Raw genomic sequence first — 7,663 nt, 5'->3', positions numbered from 1 at the left:
GCACCAGTGGCTGTGCGTGTTCCATGAAAGTTCTACTTGCTCAAAATTACTGCCAGATGGCATCCCCATTTCACGCAGCGCCTACTCACTGCGGGGCGCGCCAATGGAGTCCCACACTAAGAATACTACTAACTGATCTCGCGCAAAACGTCAAATAAACGTTAAGTTTCTCTCTCCAGAAAGATAACTGTCGTCTTTCGACTACCATTGCCAGCGAGGCACGCCCGTACACGGCTCTTTTCTTCCTTCAATATATTTATCGGCACTATGCAAAGTTCTAGGAAGCACTTCTTTATTATTGAGCTAAGGTAGGGCTTAAAATAATATTTGGAAACAACAAATGTGCACAGGTGTTACGGTGCAAGAGCTTTAAAAAGTATATTATAATGGCAGAAGCCTACATTAACAACCGCCGTCACATCATGTGAACTGCTTATAGCTGGTTCACCTGCTCATGAGAAAAGGCCTAGGCTATCGAACAGCTGTCTTGAAGAAGAGTGTCAACAAACTGCGCAGCTAATAAGTCATCAAAACAGTGCAGCTGGCTTGGATTCTATAAATGCACTCTGCTCTGACGACTCAATATTACTAAGACTCAAACTAGTTATAGAAATGGAATGCTCTTTAGACTTCTATTTTATGACACAATATCACCTCGTGCATTCAGTTTAAACGAGCCAGCTATCCCGCAAACAAATTTTCACATAAGATGCTGATCACATAAGATGCAGATCACATAAGATGCAGATCACATAAGATGCAGACGTTTTTATGAAAATCACGTGAAAAAGTTCACATGTGGATAACGGGAAGAGCCACACATCGTTATTCACAATTTGGTCATTATATATTGAGGTCGTGCATGAACGCTTGTACTCGGAAATGTATGAGTAACCAACATAAGGCAGAAAGAAGCGTTCAAAACAAGATCCTGAATTACACTCGCTCTGCCTTACACTCACACTGAATTTTATCTTCATTTCGGCTCACTCGGACACGCATTTCTCGAGAGACTAGCTACGCGGCCTCGCTCAGACTCATGGCCCAACTGGAGTGCGTCTGAGTAAGTGGTCACACGAGTGCAACTACCGACACATAGTACAGCTGCATAGGTGTACATAATAACTAACGGATACCCAGAGGGTGTGACAAAAAGGTACACATTAAAACTGCATGCGGTAGTGCGCCAGAATTGAAGGTATGGAAGCAACTTGAATGGCTAGCAACCGTGACTGTTTCTAGCTCACAGAGTTACGGCATCGCGACAGCTTCAGAATAATTCATTCTCCTGCATGTTGTTCCTGCATCTCCTTCACCTAATGCAATATTCTTGATACTTCCTCTACTGTGGAGTGAAACGCAATGTGTCTTACCGCACCTGGTATTGCCAACGCCTATCGGGCTGCCACCATATTTCTTTCCTTCGACCTGCCATTCCTACGCTGCCTCTAACATCCTCCACTCAGAATGCGCTGACCAGCTCGAAGACGCTGAAGTAGCGTCAGCAAATCAAGTGGGCACGGAGGGTGGCACAAATCAATGGTGCCTGCGACAGTGGGTGCCATGCTATGGTGAAGAGTTCTTGTGCTTGTGCAAATTAACGTTTTTCTTTCTTTTGCGTGGGCATTCTTTTCTTCCACTTTGCGGCGACTGACTGCCGAAGCCGACAAAGGCACGTACGCTTCGATGAAGTTAGTATTGAGGGTGGGACGCTCTCCAATGATGAGGTATCGCAGCCTTGTGCTGAAGTTTCAAGATACTTTAATCACTGAAATCAGACTCCTTAGGACAGAGGACATGTTGTGGCGTACCGGGACGACTTCGAAGGAATGAAGTCGTAAAGATGGGGATGCTGCCGTTCGGGGACGCAGCCCAAAGGTAAAAAGTGTTGGCGAATGACATCGTGCGCATCATATGCTAGCTGTGCTTACTAGTCGTACACCTGTTTGTGGCATAGGAAAAGGCGTTTTCCTGTTGATGGTTTTGTCTTTGAAGATGGAGCGGCCATGGCTCCGTAGCACTCTTGGGAGGCGTGCGTGTCGCCTCGCATCGTGTTCAAGAAAACAAAATATTGAACAGGTGACCCTGCATCATAAATTGAAGCACAACGACTATTGAATATTTTTTTCTAAAAACCAACGAATGCCTCTTTTTATTTATTGGAAAGCAAAGAAGCAGCTCACGAAGAGTAATAATGACTTGTATGAATAGAGCTAAGGTAATGTGCCTTCCCACATTGCCACTCCCGAAAAAGACTTCTTTTGTTTCATGTGTCATGTAGAGCGCTGATTTGGCTATTTAAGATCATGAAAGCTACCGAAAGTTGTCACCAAGCAAAGCACTTGCATGTCCTGCAGCAACACGGAAGAAAAAAATTTTTCAAACAAAAGAGCACTACAGAACAGCATGAGAAAATGTCTTGGGAAACTAGTGAAGTAGGAAAAAAACTTGGGCTATATGCTACTAATTCATTAGGCTGGAGCACCGGTGCCTGAAAAGACAAGGGCTAAAGAAGACACGAAACGATATTTATGGCTCGTATATTCCTTGGTCCTTGTCTTTTTAGTGCTGTTGTTCTTGCATAACGAGCCTAGAAGCATGAATGCAAGAATCATAGTGAAAGCTGGCATCTTTGGAATGAAAGAAATACCAGCAGAAGGAAAACTCTAGGAATTATCTCATACAAGAATAAAATGCACATCTAACCGCCGCAAATTATAATGAATAGCCTTGTGAGGAGGCAAAATGGCATCTCGTCACCAGTTCTAAGAAGCTGGCGGATAAAATACGTCGTATATTGAAATCGTCCACACAATTTCGCAGCGCCCAAAGTGTTGTTGCAGTGGTCGAACGAATCTTTGAACTAACAACGATCACTAAAATATATCTCGTAGTTCAGACACCATCACAATGTCTCAACGGCTTGATTGTCATGATTGTTTTATTTAGTCTTCCCACGCGTATCCTTATATGCTCCACAACCGGAGAGAATGCAGTGAGTTCGCCATTCGTAAAATCCACGAAAAAAGAACTTATAGTCAATGCACACCCCAGTACTGGCCTCTCGAGCGCTACATGAAACACTCAATGACTGTGCAGCTCGAAGCACTGTTTTGTTGCCTCACCTGACATGCATTTATTTGCCCCAAGGCTTCTCCACCACCTGTATCAGATAATAGCAAAAAGGCAACCTGGCCTGTTGCTTTCATGTTAGGGACCTTTTGTATTATTTTCCCCACGAACGACTGCTCAGTTGCATCGAAAGCGGAATTGATAGTTATGGTGCTATAGCCTTTCTGGTATTTCCTAGGTTACTTTTCCGGAGCTTCTGGGGTTTTATAACAAGTGAACTTTTTAAAATCTGCCGATAATTTGTATTTACAACGAACGGGTGTATGTATAGGGTCGTCAGTAGTGCCTGTCCCCAGCAGCTTATATTTAGCCTGTCTAGAGAGTTGCACGAGCTATTACCGAAGACGAACGTTGAACGGGTATTTAAATTCGTAGACGATCATCCGGTACTCTTCGATAGAGATGAAACAGGATGAGAAGCAGGGCTTAACAATGTACTGCACGATTTTCATCAAGGTTTAGCACCACTATTGGTGGCGTATGAAGTGTCGCAATGTTCGTGCGTCTGTTTTTTAGACCTCAAGCTGAATTGGTAACACGAACATGTCGGCTGGTCGTATGAACCACGCAAACGAAGAAAAATTCTCACCATTTAACGAAGCGCACTCCAAGGTTGATAAGTAGGCATTGGTGAGGGCTTGTTGCACAAACCTCTTGCATATGTAGTGCCGGTACTCCACTGATTGCATTTCGAAGGAAACTCAGCGCCTGCCATTCGCAGGGTACCCATTGCATGTCCAATCATTTGTTGCGGAAAGCATGCTTACGGGCATGAAAAGGGCCGACCGGGTACAGAAGCAGGTGCCAACTCAGAGAAGGGGGACCATGGTGGTGCCTTGCACGCGCAGGTTGTCACACAACCTGAAAGAGGTAGCCCAGTTGTACCACAACACGGCTCCTGAGAAGCTCTCGATGATGCGTAGAGCGCTGAGGGCTCCCCTTGGAACAAGAACATATGCGAAACAAAGCAGCACTTTCCTTTGGCGTCGTGTGAGCAAGAAGTCGTGTACTTCATGCTGCTGTCATGCAGTAGGTATCATGTGAGACAACAGCCAGGTGTCTAAATGTGCGTCTCAGGGAGCACTAGCAGAGCTTACCACCGGTGGCCTGCATGCAGTCATTAAGCGATCACTGCCGAGACGGTGCCTGCTTCCCGCTATCGAGCATAACAGTGTCTTAGTTAGTCATTGGGATCCAATTGTCAGAGAAACTCTAGAAACAGCCGAAATTCACAAATTGGATGTCTGATATGTCAGCAGGTTTCATTTTCCCTCTCAAAAAAGTGAGCAACTAATAATACATGCCTTCTCAAAAAAAAATTTCTGTCTTTTGCAAATTTTTATATTTCTTCTAGTGTTTTGGGGTTTAGATCTTTTTTATCATTCTTTATGTGGGTACCTAAGCTTCTGCGGCTTTAATATGATTTTCGGTTGGTTTTAAAATAACCATGCTTCTTACTTCCTTGGTATAATGGGGACATACTTTGTGGCTCAAGAATTTACGACTACATTGCTACCCTTAGTTGATTGTCTTTTTCGGCAAGCCGTTGTCACGTGTTTTGCTCCCTTCTTCTTGTCGTGTTATCTTTCCCCTTATTTGATGTGTTCCTCGAAGAAGGCTTTGCGTTCGATGTAATAAATCAATTTTGAACCCAGCACTGCGTGTGTGCTTTCTTTATTAGGTGTTTCTACTTGTTGCGCTGCCGAATCTATCCTAATTTTGAGTTATACCGAAGTGGCTGCGGTGGAATTGTGCTTGTAGTAATTGCCCCAAGAGAGTCTGAAAATAGCTTTGAAAAAACCACTCGGCCAGGTGTCACTGTGACTGCTCTGCGCGTTGCGCGCGGGCCTGTCAGTTTGTTTTAATTACTTTCTTGACTTTTTGATGCAAGTGCTAACTCTGGGAACATTAGAGCTGTTTTATGTTTACATTATTGATACGCCTCTTTAGTATTATTAGGCATATGCAATTGAATTTGTCTAGTGAATAATAAACTAATAAACTCATAACGCACAAACCCTTCACAAAATTTTCAGTCAGGGAAAAAAACTGCAATAAGAAAAGCCTCTGTATATTATCGAAACTATTCGCATTATTCTAAGCAGACTGCAGATATATATATACGTTGTTGTAGTAGTGTAATAGACATCATTCGTTACAAGAACATTCAATGACGCTTTCTTTCTTTCTTAAAGCTTGAGGAATTACCACAATAAGTCTGTCAGTCAGCAAAAGCTGTTTTGCAAAAAGAAAAAAAATCACTTGATTGAACTGATTTTCAGTAGTTCGCGAATTCGCTCTGTGTTTCGTGTCCCAGTGACTTTTTTTAGTCGTGCCCTGTTTTTCTTTCATCTGCTAGGTTGGTAAAGAACCTATATATGAATACAAATGATGTATTCTACTACGTCGTATTTCCTTTTGCCACGGTGAAATAGGTCTGAAAGACTCGTATGCGAGGCAGGGTCTTTTCGGAAAATGAAACGAGCTCTTAGAAATGAGTGGCAAACAGTTTTAGTTTTTTAGTCTAAAGTTGTATGTTGTTGAACCATATGGAATTACGCCACCTTGAAGCGTGCTGATTACGTGAATCTTCGTGGCAGTAGATCATGTCATGGACAAAACAGGTTCTGTTTGAGTCGCATGTTGTCTACATTGGCAGGCATACCCGCACTGGGTGTTTTCCCGAAGGGGGGGGGGAGGGGGTTATGTGTTCACGCCGTTTCTTTCATTCTCACTGGAAGCACTTGATCTCGCTGACACAGCCATGGATGAACTCTTGTTCGTCAGCTTGGTCTGTGATTGGGGGACCACTCTCATTTCTCTGTATATGGAACCGCTGTGCGTTTGGCTAGAGGGTTGAATGTGTGCTACTTTACGTTAAGTGCAGAAACCTGGCTACTAAATCTACCAAACGATGCGCATGATGTGCATACAAAGAGCGGCTCAAACAACAACGGAAGACACGAAATGTATCATGTCACGTTTTTGATCTACCATCCAGAACCTTCTGCTGCACAGCGGTGAAACCTGGAAATGCGGGCATGGAGATTTTCCTCTGGTTGCACCTTGGTGCCAAATTTTCGCCCCTGTCACTGTTTGTGATTTCTTTATTCGTAACAAGTGTTCTAAAGCGATACTCTATTAGAAGTATTTACCGAAGCTTTGTAGGCATTACCAACACGTTTGCTGCAAAGGTGTCAAATGCGCTTCATTTGACCTGCAGTATTTCTTTCAAACCACTTCCACCGAAAATGCCTCATTAGTATCACTTCGTGAGCTACCGATACAGCAAAAAGTTTGTTAATATATGTTCTTGTCACAGGAGATGTCTTTTATGGTACAACGAAGACTCTCCGCACACAAGTTTGTTATTATTTCAATTCAAATAAAAGTGATGCATGTTTTTTTTCCAGAATGTCATTCTGGAGTCCCCTCAGGTGAATACCAATATATTAAGGTGTAAGCGTGCGTATTTCAAGTTTAGCGATGCATTCACAACATCATTTGATAACGACACGTAATCCATGGCCTCTGGGTGCTTTTTTTTATTTTGCGGCCATGCCCAATCGCGCCCTCTAGCGCAAACACAGCTTTACTCGTCGTAGGTCTTAAGGGCATAGACATTAACGCGTTTAAATAGTAACTTATTTCTTACATCATCAACCTTAACGCACTTCCAGCAGTAACCAGGATATATTGAAATGCTGCGTTCATAGGGCGACGTTCACACAGGGCACTGAACTGGTATGAGTTCAAGTCTCTTCACTTCCTAAATGGTGCTAAATTTTCAGCGTTTACCGGTGAGCAGTCGCTACTGTCACCATGAAAAAAACGTTGACTCTGAGGTGACTTCATTATCCTTCCGAAAGCATGAAAATTTTGGCTTCATTCACCAGTGGAGTATCTCTACTCCAGTGAATCATCTGCGTTATGACTATAGTACATGCTAATCACCAACAGACGCATGTCTTGTTACAGCTGACGTACGGCCTGTTGGACCAGTGGCTACAGTGCTCGGCTGCTGACGAAAAAGTCGCGAGTTCGATCCCAGCATGGGCAGTGACACTTTCGTTGGAGGCCGAATGGCAGGGAGCCTTGTACTGTGCGTTGTCAGAGCACGTCAAAGAGCACCAGGTGATCCAAGTTTTCGTACCCCTCCACTAGAGCGTTTCGAATAATGATCTCGTAGTTTTGGGGTGCCAAACCCTAGATTAAATTAACGACTGCCCTAACGCAAGCCGACACTTGCGTCATGCTACTTGAACACAAAGAACGGGACAGGTGAAGCAGCTAGAGGTAGCGTACAAAGGCTCGTGTTCTGCTCTATTTGTGCTTTCTGTGTGTATTTATTCGTGATCAAACAGCGTGATGCAAGTGTCGACAATGTACCGTAAACTCTGACCGTTCTCACGGAAGCCACTCGCTAATGCAGCCTGCTATTTACCGAAAGGTGCATTGCTCTACTTTGATGATGTTATTACACAAGCACTCTTGACTCCTGATGATAGCCACTTGCGTTATTGTAATAACA

Source organism: Rhipicephalus microplus, chromosome 9, assembly GCF_043290135.1.
Source record: "Rhipicephalus microplus isolate Deutch F79 chromosome 9, USDA_Rmic, whole genome shotgun sequence".
Classification (NCBI taxonomy): Eukaryota; Metazoa; Arthropoda; class Arachnida; order Ixodida; family Ixodidae; genus Rhipicephalus; species Rhipicephalus microplus.
The sequence above is the reverse complement of the archived record's forward strand: the minus strand, read 5'-3'. Positions refer to the sequence as shown.